The sequence below is a fragment of the Haplochromis burtoni genome, unplaced genomic scaffold (assembly GCF_018398535.1).
Source record: "Haplochromis burtoni strain Fernald_Lab_line unplaced genomic scaffold, NCSU_Asbu1 Contig_308, whole genome shotgun sequence".
Lineage (NCBI taxonomy): Eukaryota > Metazoa > Chordata > Actinopteri > Cichliformes > Cichlidae > Haplochromis > Haplochromis burtoni.
Genome location: NW_024582669.1, coordinates 651,917 through 675,315, shown reverse-complemented (window position 1 = coordinate 675,315; position 23,399 = coordinate 651,917). Strand labels below are relative to the sequence as shown.

Here is a 23,399-nt window from a genome sequence, read left to right as displayed (position 1 = left end):
TCTGAAAAGTTTATCATATTATTGTTTTGTAATATGTCAGGGTTGTTCCAGATAGGTGTACGTTTGCATGGGATTAATGAAGACGCCGCCACACCCTAACGTCTTTAAGACATGAATGCAGAGAGGAACGGCTTGAATGTGAGTGTATCATGCCAAGTTTGCACTCACACTGTTTTTATGTCTGAGTTTGATTGGCATGATGAAATCAGTCAGCACACCCTGTGTTGTGTTCTTCATGAGAGAACAAAATTGCCCTTGCCATGTCAAGCCCATGAGTGGTTTGACATGTTTGTCAGACAAAAACAGGATTGTTGTCTTATTATTATGGTCTTAACTGACAGTGGAAGCTAAAAAACTGGTATGACAGGACATAAAAGCTGAGAGATGCGGATATCTCTGTTCTCTCAGAGCTCCACTTACCTCTGCAGACCCTAAATATGCATAAAAAGAGAAGAATTATAGTGCCAATATACAGTGTGGTCCATAGTAATTTGGACACTGACACAAGTACCTGATTATTGAAACATATTCCAATTATAGTTACATAATGGACATACACATAATGTGTAGACTCTCAACTTTGATTTAAGTTGTCAGCTCCATAACATGTGCCACCCTCTTTTTAAAGGACCCAATCAAACAATTTACTCAAGGGCTGTTTCACTGGCAGGTTGGGCAATTCCTTGATTACTGCATGTAATTATTAATTAAGCAGATAAAATGCCTCGAATTTATATTAGGTGTTGTTGCTTTTATTTGGATGCGGTTGAAGGAGCTCTCGATGCAAGTGAAACAAGCCAGCCAAGCTGAAGCTGCAAAAATAGAAAGAAAAAAAACATCCATACACCATGAATCCATCCATTAGGCAGTAGCCTAAGCAGAGAAGCCCAGTCCTCCCAATCCATTCAAGCCCTTCCCAGGCATGCTGAGAGATATCTCTCCAGCATGTACTGGTGTGCTCCGGGGTTTCCTCCAGGGTGGACATGCCCAGAACACCTCATAGGTGAGGGTGGGGACATAGATCTCAGGCTAGGAGTTGTTGGGATTTATTTTTATCTTTAAGTCTAATACCTCATAATTAGCATCACACATTTGTGTTTTGTCTTTACGTTGAAACCAAGCGCACCATTGTTTTTCTTGTGACATTACCAATGAGTCTGATGTGTCACATGGTCCTCTTCCTATTGAAAAAACAAAAGTTGTATCCAAGATGGCCGACTGCTAAATGGCCACCATGGTCACCACCCATCTTGAGGAGTTTGCCCCCTCACATATACTAATGTGCCACAAACAGGACTTTAATATCACCAACCATTCCCATGTTATTACGGTGTATCCATTTAAATGGCCCACCCTGTATTTTAGGGTGTTCCTTCTCAGAAGTGCAAAATATGTAAGGAGAGAAGGAAAATAGATATCACTAGGATGTAAAATGTGCTGCATTTTGTAATGAGATGCACAAAGAGAGAAGCGTTAGAGGCAGAGAAAGTCATCAGTTTCAGGCTATTATTCCAAGGAAATCAAAACATGGAAATTACAAAAACTCTAATGTGTGGTGTTACCTTTCTGTTTCACCCCAAGGACTTCTATGATTTGTATATTCGTAGTTTAATGGTTTTGATCCAGGCCATGTGCAAATAACTGGATGAACCAAATAAGCCTGTTACACAATTTTATAACAATATTTTTAACATTCTGTCATAAGAGGCAAGTTTCACCTGTAAACTTCCATTATTTTCACAAATCATCCAATCACTATTTATTTGTGTGAAAGTCTGAAATGACAGACTTTTAAACTGTTCAAGAGTCCAGGCTTTTGTGGATTAGTACAGTATATTTTCAGTGCACTGATTAAAATAGAGAAAAAACTGAAGCAACAAAAATAAATAAATAAACAAAAATGAAAAATAATTGCAGTGTTAACTCAACCATCCCCACTTTGCCCCAGCAGTCCAGCTTTGTCGCCTTTTCAACAAAACTGCCTCACTCAATGAGAGGAGCTGAACCCCATATAAACAGTAACTCATCCAACTGCAGGAAATTAACAATTGCACACAAAATGAACATATTGCAGTGCTTTATCTCTTATCCAAAAGACAACTGTAGTGATTTCTAAAATTCTTAAAATAAATCCAACTCCCAAATCTTCCCTTCTCTCATCACACTTGGTGCATTCCCCCAACAACGTGACCATGAAAGGAGTCTGCTTTGCCAGTTTGGCTCCAAACAAATTCAAAATTCAAATTCAAATTTTATTTGTCGCGTACACAGTCATACACAGTACGATATGTAGTGAAATGCTTGGACAACTGCTCGTGACCTAAAGAAAAAAAAAAGGAAAAGGCTATGAATAAGATAGGAAATAAATATGAAAAATTAAAAAGGGTAAATTTAACTAGGAAGGAATAAAATATAAATTAAGGTTAAAAATGAAATAACTGTACAACACAAATTAGAATGAAACTATTGGAAATACCAAGTGCAGTCACACATATACAGCTTTAAACTTTAAATGGTAAATGGCCTGTATTTGTATAGCGCTTTACTAGGCAAGGCAAGGCAAGGCAAGTTTATTTGTATAGCACAATTCAACAACAAGGTGATTCAAAGTGCTTTACAGAGACATTAGTCCCTAAGGACCCCAAAGCGCTTTACACATCCAGTCATCCACCCATTCACACACACATTCACACACTGGTGATGGCAAGCTACATGTAGCCACAGCCACCCTGGGGCGCACTGACAGAGGCGAGGCTGCCGGACACTGGCGCCACCGGGCCCTCTGACCACCACCAGTAGGCAACGGGTAAAGTGTCTTGCCCAAGGACACAACGACTGAGACTGTCCAAGCCGGGGCTCGAACCGGCAACCTTCCGATTACAAGGCAAACTCCCAACTCTTGAGTCACGATCGCTCATATTTATTGTGGCTGCTGTTAGAATTTCATGTGACAGACAACACCATCGTTACACAGCTTTATATGCAATGTGCTGGATATTCAGACATTACAGGGCCATCTACTGTATAATATTCCATAACATATGGCCTTGATCTTGGGAACTGATTACACCAGTCCAAATAAAGTGTTCCTTTCAATGTAAATTTCTTGTTAAAAAAAACAACTTTCCAGTCATGCAAAGTCTAAAAAGCAAACAAATTGTACTTTATCCTGCTTGTTTACTGTACACGGTTAATAACAGAAGATCACACACTGAGTGTCACTCACGTCAGCAAAGAATGGGAAACTGAGGCAACAGGTCGTATGGGCTCACCAAGTTGGAAAAATGTTGCCTGATTTGTTGAGTCTTAATTCCTGCTCCAACATTTGGAAAAGACAAATGTTGGAGCAAAACTCCTCTTACGTATATGCAACAACAATCAGTATCCACTATATTTAAAACATTTCCATAAAGAAATTTGGCTTTCAATCACATCTATACAGATAGAAACATAATATAAGTGGTGAAAAAGAAAGTAAAAGGTTCCATGCATTCAGCTTTGACCAAGTGCATCATAACTATAGCGGCTAATGTCAGCTGATTCCTGGAAGAGAATATGAAAACAAATTTTTCATAAAACCAATCAAACCAAGCAGACAACAAAGTTTCTCAAAAAAAGAGCAAAAGCTACAGAAACTGAAGAAACAAACACATTAAACAATCTGAGAAACATACCAAAGTTTCCCACTGTTCAACAAAACCTGGCAGCAATCTGGCTTTTGAGGTAAGATCAAACAGTACAAGTTCCTATTGAGAGTCGGGGGAGAAATCAGAAAGTGCCATTCACGCTGTATTTGAAAAGCCTGCCACTTATCCCCATCCGTGAGAACGCTTGAAGAAACCATTTCAGAACGTATCAGTGAATGCAGAATGTACAGAGTGTGTTTGGGAAGTTTGCCGACCCTTTTAGAGTTTTGATAGATTTATAGAAAATCATTTTACAATGGATTCAAGTCATTTATTCCCCATCAGCCTACAGACACTACTGCACAGTGGCAAAGCAAGGTGCAAATATCTTGTTTAGTAAATATCCTCAAATATACCTAAAGTAGCATAAATAAAGAATAAATATGAAACTCTAGAAAGATAACAGAGTTAAAAAGGTTGAGGAAAGCACTATACTGCTTTGACTACATTATTTTAGCAAAGTGGAAAGTGGGAGTAAAATGCAGTATTTTCATCTCAAAAAATGAAAACATGTTTCCGTGTCGACTGTATCTATACAAACTGGATTATAACCACTGAACCAGAGCATTGATGTCCGCTGTAGACATTAACCTTCACAAGTAGATGTCTGTGTGCCATGTTATGATACCAGATGCCACACATTTAAAGGGTAGTCTAACACAGAATTAATTTTTTTTTTAAATATCTCTTTATTTGGATTTTTTGATACACAAAAGAACAACAACAATAAAACCAAACAAACAAACAAAAAACCCAAAACAAAAAAACAACACAAAAAGCAGTCTGAGACATCAAACTAATACAGTATGGTAGATAGTAAATAATTGGGTCTACCGTGCATTTACACATTTGTCCTGACAAACCCAACCTCCCATCGGAGTGGGGCTGCCCCTCTTAGTATAATTTCCCTCAGATCATCAGGTAAGTAATCCATTAAAGGGCGCCATATATCCAAAAAGATATCATCATGAATTCATCTTTTTTTAAATGGCTCATAAATTTACAGAAATCTTTATTTTGTCCAAAAACATGAGCTGAATTTCTCCTGATTTTGAAAATGAATCTAACATTTTGTTCCCGTTTAAATGACTTGGAAATAAGCTGCAAAAAAATATGTCTAAAAATAATGTTTTACTTCATTTCTTCTCCTGGCCAACTGTGCTGCACTGTTTGTCTGTAACTAAAACAGTTTGGAAAGCTGTAACTTTGCCATTTTTCTGCCAAGAAAATTATTTTATAAATTTTCAGCTGGAAGCAGCAGGTTTGCATTTTACCCTGAACAATATTGTTTTGACATCTTTTTCACTTTCTTGTACTGAATAGTGGGGGCGACCGTGGCTCAGGGGGTTGGGAAGCGTATCTGTAACCGGAAGGTCGCTGGTTCGATCGCTGGGCTCTCTGTCCTGGTCGTTGTGTCCTTGGGCAAGACACTTCACCTACCGCCTACTGGTGTTGGCCAGAGGGGCCGATGGCGCGATATGGCAGCCTCACTTCTGCGCCTACAACTGTAGCTTGCCTCCACCAGTGTGTGAATGCGAGAGTGAATGAATAGTGGCATTGTAAAGCACTTTGGCTGCCTTGAAAAGCGCTATATAAATTCAATCCATTATTATTATTATAATAGCTCACACGTTTTGTTCACTTTGGTAAATTCATCTGTGTCATAATTTCTGAACCTGTTGCCATATTGGATGACATGTTCTGTCACTGGGAGCTCAACAGCAGTAAAAACACAATTCATATTCTCCATAGAAATTCTGAACATGATCCATAATGCTAATATACCCATGCAAAGTATCGCAACGTAACACAACGTTCTGAAATGATAGAATGTGCTCTTGCAGAAACCTCAAGTATGTATGGAAGTTGTTCACTGTTGCATGTGCACAGAGTTAGGGCATTATATACTGAAAAATCTTAATGGGATTCTTTTCATCAGTCAATATCAACACAAATTTGTATCAGATATATATCAAATCACTATGTCTGTCAAGCTTAAAGGTCATTTTTTTACTCTTAAGTGAAGATAAAAGGTGAATTTTGGCTCAAATATAATTATTTTTCTGTGAGACGTTCATATTACATTATTATAGCATAATACAACTGTATTTTAAATAAATAGCAAAGGTATTTATAATAAACCACTAAATTTGTCAGTAAGCTCCAATAAATGAATTAGATATGAAACATCTCTGGACAGTATTTGATTTTAAGGGAATAGTACTGTATTTTCTATATATTCATTATGTTTTCTTTGGGGTTTTTTCCCAAATGTGCTTTTGTAGTTTGCAGTGCAGTAAAAACTAGTGTAAAGTGCAGGATTTTGTTACTTGTTATTTTTATTCATGCGGCTATTGTACATGTGTAACAGTAATTTCGACATTTAGTAAATTCATTTAAATCGTTAGTAAATACCAAGTGAAAAAAGTTTTGATCACAAACTTGTTTTGTTTTTCAAAACAATTTATACTTACTCATGAGCATTTTACATGTTTTCAAATTGTTATGCTTTTAAATGATTCTAATCTATTAAATTTGAAGGACAGGTCAAAGGTCATTGTGACATATTTTACATGTTTATACAGTACTTTCAATATTTTGACAACACACTCGACACTTGTAAGAACCATAGAATTTAAGTTGGAATTCTTTTTATCAATTTTTTACTGATACTTAACTATGTTGACCTTGATGTATATATGCCAAAAATTCGATTGCCTGCTCTACACCCTACATAGTTTTATGAGAGTTCACTTAAAACTTTTTGAATCTATAATGATGATGTGTACATGTGGCTCTGCCTCAACCAAATTTCTTTGGCCCTTCTTTTCAAAAGAGCCCTGGCCTGTGTCTGCTGACATTATCACGTGTGCTGCTACCGCCTGTTCATCCTACACAAAAATTATCTTCATTGCTTTTATCAGCCAGGCCCAAGTAGTTCCTTTACTATTAAAAGTAAGTACAAAGTCTTGTACATTTGTATTTTTTTCACTTTCCCTTATTTATTTTTTAATTTGTTACGTTTCGGTGTTGTCAGTGTGTTGTTTTTGGCGTGACTGTTATGTGTTTCCTGTTTTACTTTGAAAGTCTGTGTTATCTTAGTGTTTTCAGTTTACGTTTCCCTGTCTCGTCAGTTCTGAGTTGCCCCAGCTGTGTTTCCCTCTTGTTGTCCATTTTCCTGATTGCTCCCTCTAGGTATTTAAACCCTGTGTTTCAGTGTGTCATGGTTGCGATCTCCCCCGTGTTGTAAATAGTTTGGTGTTTTGTTGTAAATAAATAGTTTGTTGTAAATAGCTGTAAATAGATTTGTCGATACTTTCGTTTTGGGATTTTGGTGGAGAGCCTTTGTGGGGGTTTTTTGTGTGGTTTTTTTTTCTTTATTTTTACTTTTTTCGTGTTGCACTCCGGTTACCTAGGCCGGGGTGTAACAAATTCCAAATCAAATCTTTTTATAGTCATGACTCACCTCATAGCTAGTGGGCTTGGTTCAAGGCTTCAAACTGTTTATACAAAGATTTTCTGAAATGTCAGTGGAAATAAATAGGAAATTCACTTCCAGAATCGGAGCCATTAAAAAAGTGGACGGTCACTGTCGAGCTCCATACGTAAAGCTTTTCTCTGTCAGGTTAACAGCGCCACATGTTTTTGACATTACTGAAAATCAACCCGTAGGGATTTATAAATATCATGATGCAACCCTAGACCAGTCTCTAGCCACATAACTAATCCTACTGACCCCATGACCACACTGCCCTGAAGGATGTTAAAACAGCAGATTTGCACTCAGTAACCTTGTAAGCCTGATCTTACATCGGTCTTGAAACCCACTTCAACAACCCCCTTTTCGCCTTCTCATATTTCTTCTTTTTCATTACTTTAACGCCTCATTTAAATAACAGCCGTATAGTCACTCCATGTGAGGGACCAACATTGGGGAATTTAATTATTTTGATGCAGTGACAGAGAGAGAGAGTCTCTTGCAGTAAAAAGCTGGAAGGACATCCTGAAAGAGTATAATCTTTTTAGTTTCTATACATGCACCCAGAGGAAATACCAGAACCTTCATAGTTAGGTAAGAACTTTTAAGGTGCTTCAGTCCTTCACTAAATTTAGAAATCAGTTATCGGTTATCAGATCTATTCTCTATCTATATATCATGTTTGTTATCAACAACACATTCAAACATTTAAAAATGTACTTCCTAAATCTGTCACCCGTGTGTGTCCATGTCTACGTAACAGACAACACAAAAACCACATGCCACGCTTGTTGAGCATCCTGGGAGGTGCTGTCTACCTCTCAGCATGTCAGTGCTAATTCACATCACACACAACATAAATCTGGCAGCGGCATGGCAACACAACTAATCCTCATATGGACAAATGCCCAAACCTCTCCTAAAGTGACTTCAAGCTCATGTTCAACCTCCACGCAGCAAACACACAATTTCACTCCAGGACTTTTCAGAAGCACTGTGGGGTTTCTGGGTATCATAACACGCAAAGAAACCCCACTTGGTGTAATTACATAAAATGTTCTTTAGCAACAAATCCCTCTCCATCAGGAGGCTTTGTAGATAACAAAAAAACAAACTGTGTTTCACACATGAATTACATCAATAAATATCTCAGCGTCATCCAAATGTGTGGGCAGTCAGGTGGAGTCTGACTGTGACTGCTGACAGCAGGAAGAGGGAGAAAGTTTCTTTGGATGAGGTACCACATTCAAATTCCTCGGTCAGACTAAAGTCACCAATGTTTTCATTGGAAGTCACAAGTAACTGTGCAAACTGTCAAAGTAACCAACAAAGATCTTTTTCAGCTGATATACAATATAGTTACACTGATATGACAATGCATGACAAAAAATGTATGCAAAGTACTATAATGCACAGAAAGTAAGGTGATGCATGTTGGAAACGCGCATTATCTATTAAATGAGTTATATTCAAAACTTATTACAAACTCTCTCAAAAAAGACTGGATGTTCTCAGCCAAGTTTTCATATAAAATGAATTTTATTAACCAAGTGGATCCAACAAATTATCAGCAAATCAACTGGTCATAAACAAAGGATAAAGCTACATCAGTGTGTCTTAGGAATTCTGAGCTACATCTTCTGGTGTTCCTGGTTTCGCAGTTGACTTACTCTGACTGTTATATTCTCATTTATGTAGCAGATTAATGTTATATGATAAGAAATTCCACACTTAAGTTGCCAGCTAAACAATCTACATGACAGCTGAGTAGCACCATTCACCAATTCAGCCATAAAATTAAACAAATGTCATGAAAACATGCTTTTCTTTTCTTTTTTTTCTTTTCTTGACAAAATTATTGAGCATTCAGTCTCAAAGGATTAGAATGAGCTGCACACCTTTGTTCCTTCTTGAATATGGTGCAACATCTTTGATGCTTCAATAAAACTGAACAGGGGGCTTGAAACTAGAGCCTGCACCTGTGTCCGAAGCATCTTGGCCTGATGTGCACTGACTGCATTTAGAGAGTAGCAAAGATCTGCTAACTTACAAGCACAGAAAGAGTCAGTCTGCACAAATGAGCACAACTTGTCTGTGACACATCTCTTTGCAACAGGGGACTCTACTGTTTTGCTAACTGGTTGTATTCTGCTGATATTTTTAGATAAAAACAGGGTTGCTGAGTGCTTGTGTCACTTTCCAGTTAAATTGCAGACCTGCAGTGACTATGTTGCTATTTGCTGAAGAATTTCATTTTCAAATCTATGTGATGCTGACTAGGCTACGTCTATAAGTAGCTAATGTTAATTTCTTTGTATGTTGACGGCAATGGATTTGTGATTTTCACCAATTTATCACAATTAATTACTGTATTATCACAGAGATGGCATATAATTGCCAGTTTTGATATTTGATATTTAGTTGATAGACTGCTTCCATCATACTGTCATTTTATTGCCATTTTCATGCACCAAAGACAATAACTCGCTGCAAGTGGTCAGAGACTGGTCTACATCTTTGAAGCAACCACATCAAAGGTAACAAGGTCACAGCTTTTTTGCATAATCTTTTTTTCTCCAGTGTGATCATGTACATGTACACATCCCATGGACCTCACCTAATATAATATATCAATTAAGTGCAAGTCCCACTGGTGCACCCCACTTTCCACATAGAGAAAGTACGGACATAACTGTCTGTTTTACACTGGATACATTCATTTTATCCTGATGTATATTTGTTTGTATCACAACTCTTTAAAACTGCTGTTGATATGTTGTAAAAATCTGGAAAAATCCTGTGCCTCATGTGCAAACAGGCCTTATAGCTACAACATGAAAAATAATAATATCAAATACCATACTCAACTGACAAGCTATATGACACTCTGCTGTTTTAATTGCTGTATACTTGGTGTCATTACAAATTCTCTTTTTCAGGGCTTTTGTGAAGAAGAGTAATGCTGGGCTAAATTCAAGGGGAAACAGCTTGACAATCTTCAAAGGCATTTGGGACCTGTTTAAGCCCATTTTACTCTCTGAAACACTTAATAAACAGGAACCACGAGTAATGGAACTCATTTCTCTTGTTTTTCCTAAAAATGGAGATTACTTTTCCGTGGGTATGTTTCTGGGCTGTTTCATTCTGTAGGTCTATAAAAGGTAGTGCGCTGCTTTTATCTTCCAGTCACTGGGACATTAAACACCTAAAGAATCCTGTCTTACACAATTGTTGTTTATCCAGTGTACGATGAGTTGACACTAGCTTTTACTTTTTGAGGGAAATGTAATACCACGCAGATTTTGTTCACTGGCAGCAATTTGTTCCACTGGAATAGTTGCTGTGACCTTTTTACACACCATCCAATGAATATTAATAATATATGAACAAACTCGACCATGATGAACTAATTAGACTGGCCTACTGTTCTGTTATATCAGCGAGGCATTGAATAGGAAAATGATTATTTAAATTGTTCCGGTTATTAACTTAGAGAAACTGATGACTCAGTGTAAATTGCAGGCCATTAATGTAATGTATCTGCATTTTCTAACATTTTGCATATGCCATAACCAAAATAAGAGGGACTTGTTAAAAGAAAAAAGTTTGTACCACCCAGCTTCCCAAAACGTAAGACAGTTGTGTTAAACACTCATAAATGTGATGCAATGATTTGCAACAACCATTTAAAGTCTATTTTTAATTGAAAATAATACAAAGAAAACATGTCAAATAACTACTGTGAATGTTATGCCATTCAGCCATCACCCATTGTGAACACTTTTCAGAGAGGTCAGGACAAGGTATTGGTTTACCACTGTGTTGCATCATCTCTTCTTTTACCAAGACTGTGTGAGCATTTGGTAAAAGCAAAGACCAGTTAACATCGAATGGGGTACTTAGTTCAAATTCCTGCTTCAGCTGTTCAACGGGGAACTGTATATTTTGTTCATTTTTTTCTGATATGTCTTAACAAACCAGCCAGTTTCAACTTAAACAATTTACCATGTTACAGTTGTTTCAGAATGAGGTTTGATAGTGTCTCGCTGAAATAAGCAAGGTTTTCCCACAAAGAGTCTTCATCTGGAGGGCAGTATGCGCAACTCCAACAGACAGCAATTTAATTCAATGTTATTTATATAGCAATAAATCACAACAGCAGTCGCCTCAAGGCACTTTATACTGGTATAGGTAAAGACCCTACAATAACAAAGAAAAAACCCCAACCCCAACATGACCCCCTATGAGCAAGCAATTGTGGGAAGGAAAAACTCTGAAAGGGAAACTTTTTAACAGGATGAAACCTCCGGCAGAACAAGGCTCGGGGAGGGACAGCCATCGGTCCCAAATGGTTGGGGATGAAGGGAGGGAAACAGGACAAAAGATACAGTGTAGCAAAGGGCCAGAGATTAAAAATAACTAATGATTAAAGGTACAATCAGGTGCAATCAAGATGTTCCATAGCTTGGCTCCTAAACATCTTGCCTTTTTAATAAACTATAGTCACAAAGACAAAGTTCAGGTCTTTTCCTTGGTCCCAATTTTGAAAAACAAGATAGTGGCAATATCCAATCCCAATCCAGGAGATTGCAGGAATCCAAAGGTGAGAGGCATATGCCTAAACAAACTGGTGCTGTGTCAGTAGTGATCTAGATGCTGTACCAGTCTGTCGCGGTAAAGAGAGTGCTGAGCCTTGACGTGAAGCTGTCGATTTACAGATCAATCTTTGCTCCCAGCCAGAAGCTCGGTGTAGTGACCAAAAGAATGACTGTGGATACAAGCAACAGAAATAACATTCCTCCATAAGGTGTCTGGCCTACAACTTACAGCGAGGGTGACATACTCAGTTCAGCAGGAGCTAAGAACAGCGCCACGACTGCCCCACATTGAAAAGCCGGTTCAAATGGTTTGGGCATCTGATCGGGATGCCTCCAGGGCACCCGCTCAGTAAGTTGGTTCAGACATGTCCTACAAGCAGGAGGGCCCAGGGCCGACCCATGACACGCTGGAGAGATTATGCCTCTCAGCTGGCTTGGGAATGCCTCAGTGCCGCCCTGGAAGAGCTCGAGGAAGTGGCTCGGGAAAGGGAGGCCTGGGAGTATCTGCATAAGACTGCTCTCCCCATGACCCAGACCTTGATAAGTGGCAGAAAATGGAGAGATAGATGGGTTGCTGGCTTTAACATCAAAACAAGATTGCCTCCCCCCCACATTATAGTTTATATGTTTCAAACAAATGTAGGGTTTTAGCGATGTACTTATAAACAAAAGCATAATGCTGTAGGTTGCATTTTGCACAGTACTCGGTTTGGGTTTGTGCACGTATATTTGTATGTGTTTGTGGGGCGGACGTTGAGTGGAAAGGGTTGCATGATTTTACACCAACAATGAGAGCTGAAAGATGCTGTTTTGAGACAGCATGACGTGATAGTCTACTGTCACAAAGTGTGTGTGCGTGCATGTTAGGACAGCAGATGTTAGGCATGGAAACAGGGTGGCATCTGAATCATGAGACACAAAAAGCATGACACATGCTCTTCAAACACCCACTGAGCCTCACACACAGACAGACGCACACAACTCAACATGGCTTTTCTGCAGGGCAATGTATTTTCTATTTAAAAATGAGTACACAATGTGTTTTTGTGTTGTGATATTGGAAGAAAAAATATCACAGAGATTATGTGTTATTAGAGAGTGGAGTAACTGCAGTGGTGATGACTAGCTGCTTTCATCTCATCAATTCTTAACCATGTCATTCAGCATCAGTTTTAGCAATTTACAATTCATTATATACATTCCACTCTCTCAGCTTATGGAGGGTTCACGAGTCACCTCAAGATGTGTAACTGCCATAGCATTTGTTTTATTAGGGCCTCTTCATCAAAGGACAGAAAGAACTGAGTTTTTTGGGTATAAAACTTTCACTGCAAATTAAAATGTTCTGAGCTTAACGTCAGCACATTCATCTGGATGTCAAACTGTTTTAGTAATTTATTACAAAAGAGGGATTTTAACATCTGACAGCAGTAACAAAATTATATTTTCCCTGCATGCTTTTTGAAAGATGACAAGAAAAATGTGCTTAGCTTTTAAATAGATTTTTTTTTTTGTAAAGAGACGCAAAGCTTTTTGAATCACAAGGCTCAAATCAGAATCAATTTTCAGTTCCAGGCCAATATTCATTTCAGTTAATAGAAAATGGGGTTACATTTTACAAAAACGCGAAGTGCTACACTGCACCGTTAATAATGTTTGTGTCTCCAGCAGTGGAAAAAAGGCTCTGCAAAAACACTTCTTCTAGTTAGATGCACTGTTTTGCCAGAACCCAATACAACAGCAGCTAATGTGAAATAAAAGGATGAGTTTAGTTTTTCCCACATTGGCCAGTATTTTCAATATAGTCACACTGCAGTATAGAGATAACCCAACTGCAGGTCGGAATAATAAAATTGGAGCATTTATGGGTTCCTGGCAAAAATAACAAGTGTAAAAAAAATACTAAATCTAAAGGGGCACAAGTGCATCCCAGCAAATACGGCTGAAACTCCAGCATCATCTCACCAACAGATGTCAAGAAAAGACAACAGTGTTCAGCATCAAAATGTTTGCTGGGATAAACACTGGATCATTGGAGCATATCAACGAATGTCTCGAGGTTTGATGGATGAACATAATCAAGGAAAGTAAGACTAACACAAGAGAGAAATGTACATTTCAAAGTAAAACAGGAAGTAACCAAAAGACAAATGCTAAACACCGAGACAAGAAAAGAAAATACTACAGAGAAAAGAAAACACAGGAGGGCAAAGGAACTGACATTGAAACAAGACAGAGAGGGAAACCGTCAGGGTGCTAAAGACACAACATGAACTCAAGAATACTCTAGCATCTAGCAAGAGTCAGCCTTACTAGCATCCATGGTAGCATGTTTAATACCAAAGTAGAAGCTTGAACAAGCCATTTAAGTTGATAAAAGGTCAGTGAAAACTTTTAAAGACAGATAACAATTCATTTCCACTGAACTGCCATCACTTAATGCTGTGTAACATTCCCTCCCACTGTATCTGCTTCCCTACTTTAAAATGGATTGACCTTACTTCACTCTCTGCACAGCCAAAAAGCAATCCAAGCCTTGTCTTCTTTGAAAATCATAAGAGAAGAGTCCCATCCTGCCTTCCATCTCCACTCATTTTGCTTTTCTAAATGGCTGAAGAGTTTAATTTGTTCTGATAAAAGCCAAATGCAGCTCTAAACCTCACACGTGGCAAAATCCGAAGATGTGAAAAAAAAATACTTTCTTGCTCCATCCGTTCATCTTATAATACAAACAGGGATAAAAACTTTTATATTTCTTGTGTAAGTTGTTGACTGCAAAGTCTAATGTATCCATTTGAACCAAACAGATAGCTACAGTGCCTCAAATCTAAGCTAAGTGTGGCACATCCAGAATAAAATTGTGTTTCTTATCAAAACTATATTATTAAAAAATGTGAATTATGCAAAGAAAAATAAGAGGACTGGATAGATTGTAACACTATCTCACCAATAAGCCAAAAGTTACGCTGTGAAAAACATATTTTAAAAAGATTTCAGCTCCCATAATTGCAAAGAAGTTCAGCAAATGTTTGAAGCAGCCCTCGGCTCTTTTCTCCTTATGAGCCATTTCATTAGAATGTATAAGAGCAACAGCTAAGCCCGCGAAGTAATTGAAAAGCTGTTAAGACCAAAATGAAGATAAAGGAGGTGGGGGCCGAGATTGGATCTATCTTTCTCAAAGAAGCGTGGACAATCTCTCATCATTTGGCATTCATCTTATCAGCTCACTCATCTGAGCTCGTAATTAACAACAAGCTCTGAACCAGTTGGAGGGATTGCAATTAAGGTCCCAGTCTTATTCAAAAAGAGAAAGAAACAGAGATTCCACAAGTATGTGTCGGCTATTTGCAATGCTTGACTCAAATTTATCATTTCACCTTGTTTGGGGTGAAATAGTATCAGACCACACTGATGACAGATGAGTTGTTGTTCGTTACGTAACCGCAGTGGCTAGTTTGCATGCATTAGTCAACTATTACTGCGCACAAGATCAAATGTTAGAATGACTTTATGAATAGATCATAAAGTCATCTGTCTCCCAGCCTCACATCCATCTGTCTCATGCCTGTTTGTCCACTACATATTCCTCACATCTCACTGCTCTCCCTGAAAATTAACGCTTCCCTTTTTTCCACTCTTTACATGTAGGATGGCTGCTCTCTCTCTCTATGGTGGCAAAATAAAGGACACCAAATAGTAACCAGTTGTCATGGCAGATGAATCTGAATTCGAATGTAAATCTTATATACAGTTTGTGTTTTCCATGACATCTTCCTGCGTGTTTCACAATAAAAGCCTAAAAAAAAAAAGAAGGCTCCTTGTCTACTGAAATGGTATATGTGCTTTTAATTTTTAATGTGGAGTAATGAGGTAACTTTTGCAGAGGAGGAGCAGACGGACTACAATTCAAACAAAGATATTTAAAAGAAAAGAAGAGACCAAACACTATGAGATGAAACACAGCATTCATGTAAATCAAAGAAAAATAGAAACGTTGTTACTAGTTTTGGTTAACTTTGGTTTTGTTAGATTTTAAAAAAGAATAAAAGATCTTTTGCAGCCAGTACTACAGCTCTTTTGGCTCACATCCATCTGATCCTGCACTTTACCTCACACTTTCAAGCTGGAGCACTTAATTAAAAAGTTCATCGGTGCACAGCGTTAAAAAGAACAAGCTGGAGCTGCAGTGATTTTCAAAGCATCGGTGGTGTGTCTACACAGACACCATTAGTAACAGCGTATAATCATTACTTTTTGTGCAAGAAGGAATTTGTGGAAACAAGCAGTGAGGTTCTAATTTATTTAAAGTTCCACTCATCAATATATAACAACTGTGTAATATGACTAGGTGCGCGTAATAGAGCCATTTAATTAAATTGCAAAATAAATGTATAAAATTATTCACTGTAGCCAGTTACTAATCAAAACATAAGTGATTAGACAGAAGTTGCAGTTGAACAATATAGTTACTAAATAAAGCATACTAATATGACATTACATAACTGACTGAAAATCACTGGTCTAAAAATAACATAACAATAAATGTAAAGAGAAGAAACTGAAACCAAAGTATCAATCTCATCATGCTATTATAAATCTGATACCAACACCAACACTGCTAATGATAGTATCGATCCACTCATCCCAACAAGGCCGGCTGATATATGTGATCTATATCTATAAACTGCTCGTACTGCAGGGATTTAAACATCGTAATTGAATGAGTGACACAGTGCTGTTAAGGGGATGCATTTTCAGTTGTAGGGTGATACCTGCAGGGGAACACTTCTCTCAGATTTTTAATGAAACAACATGGCAGCTGGATGTGTCAGAGTTTCTCTCTATGAGGAGGAAACTTGCCTTGCTGCAGTGGAATGTTTAAAAGCCAATCACCTCATAGCAATGTATGTGTGAGTATGTGGTTCAGCTCAAATGAAACCTTACTCACCCCAGCTGCAAAGCCTAAACTTCCATCCAAGATGCGCTTCTGAAAAGGGCAGACAAGAAGAGAGATTGTGAGTGAGGCAGGGAAATCGATATCATAGTAACCCTGACAGTGGAAGAGCCAGCAGTTCAGTGCATTCCTCACCATCGACTTAACTCGGCAAAATGGGCATGTGTTACCGGAGTCAGAAATGGTAAAAATACATCAAACAGTGTGCAGGTTTTGCACAGTGTTTTCATGCTTTCTGATTCATTTCTCTGCGATTTAGCTGAATAAATTTACGGTTTATCATATCACTTAAAGGTTGCAGAAACAAATATTGACATCACTAGCTGCTAAAGTGTTCTGGATTTTCTCACTGTGTGTCCACATAGACTTAAATTCTATATGTGGTTAGGTGTTGGGTGATGGTGAACACACCAACACATAAATAAATTATTCAACTGTGTGTATCCATTCCACACCTACAAATACTTTTGTCACAAAAAGTCCAGCTGTGCTGTAATTGAATGCAGCTGATATCCAAGCACAACACACATGTATGAGACTGTGTGTTAGAAAAGACTGATATCGGGTTTTTAAGACCAATACACATGCAGATATTTGGTGATTTAAAAATGTGATCTTGGAATATATCCACCAACATTTTTTTTTTGACATACAAAACATAAACAGATTCCCCTAAAATGTGTTACCTGTGGTTATTTATTTACTCACTTGTGCTCTGCCTGACTTTACTTAGATCAGCTGGTTTTTTGAAATTGTGCAATTCCAAATATGTGTGCTGTCAACAGGGAAGTAGCAGAGTGGCTTTTCCTCTCTCTGATGGACAAACTATTCAACATCAATACTCATTTAATGGGTTAAGACTGCTTCCTCCATCTAGTCTTAATTTTTTTTAATTTCATTTGACGACCACTATAAATGCTGGCACTGATAGCTCGGCAAACAGCGAATATCTGCCGCTAATAAATTAAAAATTGACCTAGCTGCAATGCATTCATTTTAAACTCTTAACATTATTGAATTTTCCACCATAAATTACTACACGTGGATGAGAGAGTGGCGTGCTGAGTTAAAATCCAGCATGGATGCCAACCACAGACACACATATCTGCTGATTAGCGCTAATCAACACTGAATAAGATAATTAAGTGAAAATGTTATAAAAGACACCAACAGCACAAGCATAGATGAGACAGCAGTGACTCATATTTAGCTGAGGTGATTGCTGCCTATCAGAAACACTGCAAACGTTAAGCCTGACTAGTAGCAAAACTTCACATGTCCATAACTTAAGAACTACAGAAGTATAGAACCTTTTGTTAAAGAAAAATTTGAAGTGCAGGCTTTGAAATGGACTGAAAGTATAAAAATAAAAAGTCACTTTTAAGGTTATTTCTACCAGCTAGTTTATCATTTTAAATTTGAATTCTAATGAATTCACTCGACTTGATCTGTTAAGTAGAACAGAAGCAAGAAAGAAAAACAGAAGAAACCTAAAAACTAGCTGTATTCAAAAACGCAGATTGTTACGTGGCCCTGAAAGATCAAACAGACTGAAAATATCCGCAAATAGAAAAATGCTGCAGAATCACATAAAACACAAGGACATTAAATGAAATTCAATGAAAATAGGAACAAAAATGTCTGTTCTGTCACATTATTGTATCCCCAGAAACACTTCTGCTTTTTTTTAGCTTTTGTAGTGTTTGGGGTTTTTTAATGTTGCTTTTTAGTTGTGTTGCTTTTGAATGCTGTTTAGTTGGACATTTCAACATGGGAGTCTATGGTGATTTACCCACTTGTAGAGCCAGTCTCAAGTGGCCCTGGTAGGAACTCTTTGTTTTTGTAGGAGCTGCCAGCAAACAGAGAAAACATGAGACATGGAAGGGCCCTGTCTAGCTGGCTTGCAGCAACCAAACTTTCAAAATAAGAGAAAAGTAGTAGATTCATTTGAGATAGCACCGTTCTTTCAGATTAAAAAATATATATAAATCATCTCACATCATCTCACATCATCTCACATCATCTATAATTGACTGAGACAGGACTCTCTTCCAGACACTAAACCAAGGCACAATGTACATTTCAAATTCCTTTAATTTTAAACATGTTTATATTGTCTATCCTGTAAAATAGTCAGATGTCTATTCATATTAATGTACATAATTCACCTGCTTGCTGCTACTACTGCACATTCACCCAGTGTATATACTATATGTCTGTATATATATATATATATATAATGTTCTTCCTCTACCCCCCCCCCAATTTTTGCACATGTCGAGGAGCGTGTCAGGCTACATTTCACTGTGTGTTATACTTGTATAACTATGCATGTGACAAATAAAGAACCTTGAACCTTGAACCTTGATAAATTCCAAAATTTGTCACCAAATGTAGGCAGCTGTAAATTGACCAGGTCACACTAAGTTCATGGGTGGAAAACTCTAGCTCACCAAATAATTTGCTAGTATTTCTTTAGAAGAGCGATTCCTGGAGCTCAGAGTGACACTCATTACCTGTCGGCTGGAGAAGATGAACACCAGAGCAGCTCCGGCAGCAGTCAGACCCCATGTGAACAGAGTCCCCAGCAGGGCCTGGGTCACAGGGCTGTAGCCTTCTAGCATAGTGACAGACCTAAACAAACAACACGGCCACACTAAAAGTTAGCCCGTGGCACATCGACATTATATTCAAAAAGATAGGCGACAGAAAGACTGCAGAAAGACTTTGAAAACTAGAGTAAAACAAAAAAAAGGCTGCTTTCAGGTAATCCTACAAGGCTACAAGACTCCTCTTAAGTCAACACACATGCTAATGCACAGCCCTCGTGTGACTGACTCACGCCTCACACCTTGTTTTTTCAGCACACAGTGGAACAAGAAAGATGTTTCAAATCCTGTTTGCTTTGCATTTTAACATCCTGGATTTTTTTTTTCTATTGCTGCACTATGATTATTATCACTGCCGTCCTAGGGTTTCAATCATCAACACACCAAATAATTTTCATGTTAATATACAATATTCGCTTTTTAAATTCCAGTGAAATCAGTTAGTAGTAGTTGTTAGTAAAACTTTTATTCAAATATGAGTGCCTATAAGCTCTGTCTGATAATAAGCCTGTTAACTTTTGGTAAGCCCAATATCTGCCTGAAAAGTTCAGCCCCCTGTGGTCAATTCAACTTATTCAATTCAATTTAGTTTTATCTTCTCAAGGCACTTTGCTCTGTCTCTACCTTCCAATACAATTTAAACCACATTATCCAATGTGCAGTCAGGGCCCACCACATTTGGGGACCCATCCAAGGCACAGATGAAAAAGAGATCTCTTAAACTTTCAGATCATCAAGACATGTATATATATATTTATCATAACAAAATAATCTAATTTGTAGAATGCAGTCCTCCTTTTTTTTTACCTGCTCCTTTCTCACCTCCACTGCTAAAGGAATTAATCTACAACTAACTGCTGTATTTGCACTACTTCCTAAATGAATGAAACAAGTAGAAGGGGAAATATCAAACAACAGAGGGTAAAAAAAACAGAAAAAAAAAAAACAGGCATATGCAACCTTTATGGAAACTGCCTATTTTGTTCTTTTTTCTTCTTCTTTTTTTGTTCAAGCAATTCAAGATGAAGACACTGCAGTTCACTTTAAAGTTGTTAAGACAACATTCAGCAAAATGACAAGCAAGATAATTTGGGTGTACACAGGTGGAGCCGTGTGTGCATGTGTATGTGAAAGGACACACAATTAAATTATATAATACACATTATCCTTTTAAAAAAAGCTTAATTTTTTTTAAATTGTTCTTCATTTTCCATTTTATATAAGACACGTTTTACATCGTGGGCCACATATAGCCCACTTTAGATGTAAGTGGACCACACAATTTAAACTCTTGCAAAGAAGTTTAAGCACACATTTAATCAAACGTTTAATACCTGCGATATTTTAATATTATATGTCATTTTAACAATAAAAAAAATGTTGCTTTAAGGTCTTCAAGGTCATTTTAAATCTCAATTTCAAATTGTAAAGTTAGATACTTATTGATCCTTTTTAGCTTAAAGCGTATATTTACTCCCCTTACCTCAGTCTTAAAGTGTATATTTATTTCTTACTCTTCCTATATTTATTGTTGGGTTTTTTTGCATTGAATGGACCTGCAGCGTCGTCATCTCGTCTCTCTATATACTGTACTGTATATAGCAGAGATGACAATAAAGTTTACTTTGACTTTGAACTTTTAATGAATAAATATTTAAATTAGATAAAAAGTTCTTACTTCACTGCACAGACTGTCCTGTGATTATAAAACTTTATTTTTTTGTAATTGAATGTCTTTTTGTGTTTCGTTTTATTTTGCTTTGCTCCTTTTTAAGGTAAACCCACTACAGAAATCGTAAATTTCTATAGTAGATCGTGAAAAAACAGGAACTTTCTGTTATTCAATTGTTTACCTATTAGTTGTTTACGTTGGTGTAGTGTGAATGGTCAAGGAGGTCTTTATCATTAGAAAAAGCTGTACAGCTAAAAGTCAAAGACATATGCCCTCCATTATATATGTGAGACTGCAGCAGTAAAACCCTGGTAGTGTTACAATGAACAAGAGAGGAGCACATAGGAAAAATATTCGCCTCGTACGCGTGGACTCATTTTGGAGCGTAAAGTTAAACGTATTCCTTTCTTGTGCGTATACAATCAGCTTTAAATGACAGCTGACTCTTGTCAACAGCTGTTAACTATTTTTTTCATTTTCTCGTCTTTTCCTTTGCCTTTGCTCTGTTCTGCGATATAACCGGTCTTCGTGGAGACCTTCTGGTACATCGAGTTTTAAATACCAATACACGTGAGAAGCACAAAGTGCAGATTACAGAAAACAGAGGTAAATGAAAGCAAGCCGGCTCTCTTAAAATATTCGCTTTGTTTTTAAAAATATCAGTGTCATATTTCCAAAACACGCTGTTTCTGGTATTGTGAAGCGAAAGTAATGAATTCGGCACAGTTCAATTTTATCCTAAATCTATTGTATCGCTAATTTCTTTATATGTCTTTCGGGTTTACTCACTTCTTTCCAGCAGCACTCCGAGTGCTCTGTATTTACTTCCTACTTCCTAGTACACGTGTCTATGACTCTATTAGCCCCGCCTCTGCTCGCAGGCTATTGGCCATCAACTTTAACAGTAGTAATCGAAGACAGCGTTCATTATCATCAATATTATTATTATTTTTTTATTATGATTTTTTTTGTTATTATTAGTAGTAGTATTACGTATTTATTTATTAATTTATTTAAAATTTAAGCCAACTTTATTTATAAACCACTGACTTAAGTGCTGAAAATACGAATATAAATATTTCAGGAGAATATTTTAAATTTAACCTTCCAAATGTAATCTGTGCATTGTTTTTTGTTTGTAATTGACTGATTCAAACTATCCGCTTTTTTGTAGGTCATATAGGCAAGGAGTTTTCTCACACTGGTGGGATAGACACTCGCTCTTTTGGCCCCCTTTTGTTTTCAGAACTGCCTTGTGTGTGCCTGGCATACACTGAAGTTGGATTTCTCTGAGATTTTGCTGAGAACTCATTCCACCACATCATGAAGACGCTCTCTATTGGAGGGTTTTTTTAGTGCAATGAACTAACTTTCGTATGTGTTCAAGAAAACACACTGAGACGATTTCAGCTTTGCGACATTATGCAGCTGGAAGCAACCATTCAAAGATGGCAATAATAGGTAGGCTGTGGCATTTAGGTTTGCGCTAAAAAGCCTCGAATGTGCCATAAAATACCTCGATAGTACAGGGTGGGCCATTTATATGGATACACCGTATTAACATGGGAATGGTTGGTGATATTAAAGTCCTGTTTGTGGCACATTAGTATATGTGAGGGGGCAAACTCCTCAAGATGGGTGGTGACCATGGTGGCCATTTAGAAGTCGGCCATCTTGGATACAACTTTTGTTTTTTCAATAGGAAGAGGGCCATGTGACACATCAAACTTATTGGTAATGTCACAAGAAAAACAATGGTGTGCTTGGTTTCAACGTAACTTTATTCTTTCATGAGTTATTTACAAGTTTCTGACCACTTATAAAATGTGTTCAATGTGCTGCCCATTGTGTTGGATTGTCAATGCAACCCTCTTCTCCCACTCTTCACACACTGATAGCAACACCGCAGGAGAAATGCCAGCACAGGCATCCAGTATCCGTAGTTTCAGGTGCTGCACATCTCGTATCTTCACACCATAGACAATTGCCTTCAGATGACCCCAAAGATAAAAGTCTAAGGGGGTCAGATCGGGAGACCTTGGGGGCCATTCAACTGGCCCACGACGACCAATCCACTTTCCAGGAAACTGTTCATCTAGGAATGCTCGGACCTGGCACCCATAATGTGGTGGTGCACCATCTTGCTGGAAAAACTCAGGGAACGTGCCAGCTTCAGTGCATAAAGAGGGAAACACATCATCATGTAGCAATTTCAAATATCCAGTGGCCTTGAGGTTTCCATTGATGAAGAATGGACCCACTATCGTTGTACCCCATATACCACACCAAACCATCACTTTTGTTGTTCCAACAGTCTTGGAGGGATCCATCCAATGTGGGTTAGTGTCAGACCAATAGCGGTGGTTTTGTTTGTTAACTTCACCATTCACATAAAAGTTTGC

General features: G+C 37.7%; 1 non-coding gene across 1 annotated transcript in view; it reads right to left on the bottom strand.

The window, feature by feature from the left end:
* slc39a11 overlaps positions 1–21,861 on the bottom strand; it is a 39,649-nt gene extending 17,788 nt beyond the window's left edge. Inside the window, exons 1-3 of the transcript XR_006055367.1 lie at positions 21,787–21,861; positions 19,233–19,350; positions 16,711–16,749 (exon numbers count right to left, since the gene is read on the bottom strand). This is a non-coding gene — a transcript (solute carrier family 39, member 11). The remainder of the gene's footprint in view (positions 1–16,710; positions 16,750–19,232; positions 19,351–21,786) is intronic.
* Positions 21,862–23,399: the final 1,538 nt, after the last annotated feature.